Source organism: Arachis hypogaea, chromosome 7, assembly GCF_003086295.3.
Source record: "Arachis hypogaea cultivar Tifrunner chromosome 7, arahy.Tifrunner.gnm2.J5K5, whole genome shotgun sequence".
NCBI classification, from domain to species: domain Eukaryota; kingdom Viridiplantae; phylum Streptophyta; class Magnoliopsida; order Fabales; family Fabaceae; genus Arachis; species Arachis hypogaea.
Window position 1 is genome coordinate 39,571,355 of NC_092042.1, and position 1,027 is coordinate 39,572,381.

At 40.0% G+C, this 1,027-nt stretch overlaps 1 non-coding gene across 1 annotated transcript; it reads left to right on the forward strand.

Moving 5' to 3' along the window:
* The first annotated feature begins 687 nt into the window (after positions 1-687).
* Positions 688-791, forward strand: LOC112704845 (small nucleolar RNA R71). Its single transcript, XR_003155446.1, has one exon. It is a non-coding gene; the product is annotated as a small nucleolar RNA R71 (small nucleolar RNA).
* Positions 792-1,027: the final 236 nt, after the last annotated feature.

A 1,027-nucleotide genomic window follows, 5' to 3' on the forward strand; every position in this document is an offset into this window, starting at 1 on the left:
TCAATGACTTTCTTACTCAGCTGGCCCACTTGTGCCTCCAGATTTCTAATGGAGGACCTTGTTTCACTCATGAAACTTAAAGTGGCTTTTGACAGATCAGAGACTAAGTTTGCTAAATTAGAGGGGCTCTGTTCAGAATTTTCTATCTGTTGCTGAGAAGATGATGGAAAAGGCTTGTTATTACTGAGCCTATTTCTTCCACCATTGTTAAAGCCTTGTTGAGGCTTTTGTTGATCCTTCCATGAGAAATTTGGATGATTTCTCCATGATGAGTTATAGGTGTTTCCATAAGGTTCACTCATGTAATTAACCTCTGCCATTGCAGGGTTCTCAGGATCATAAGCTTCTTCAGAAGCTGCCTCTTTAGTACTATTGGATGCATTTTGCCATCCATTCAGACTTTGAGAGATCATGTTGACTTGCTGAGTCAACACTTTGTTCTGAGCCAATATTGCATTCAGAGTATCAATTTCAAGAACTCCCTTCCTCTGAGGTGTCCCATTATTAATGGAATTCCTCTCAGAAGTGTACATGAACTGGTTATTTGCAACCATGTCAATAAGTTCTTGAGCTTCTGCAGGCGTTTTCTTTAGGTGAATGGATCCACCTACAGAATGGTCCAGTGACATTTTCGAAAACTCAGATAGACCATAATAGAATATATCTAATATGGTCCATTATGAAAACATGTCAGATGGACACCTTTTGGTCAACTGCTTGTATCTTTCCCAAGCTTCATAGAGGGATTCACCATCCTTTTGCTTGAAGGTTTGAACATCCACTCTAAGCTTGCTCAGCTTTTGAGGAGGAAAGAATTTATCCAAGAAGGCCGTGACCAGCTTTTCCCAGGAGTCCAGGCTATCTTTAGGTTGTGAATCCAACCATGTTCTAGCTCTATCTCTTACAGCAAAAGGGAAAATCATGAGCCTGTAGACTTCATGATCTACTCCATTCGTCTTTATAGTCTCACAAATCTGCAATAACTCAGTTAAAAACAGATAAGGATCTTCAGATGGAAGTCCATGAA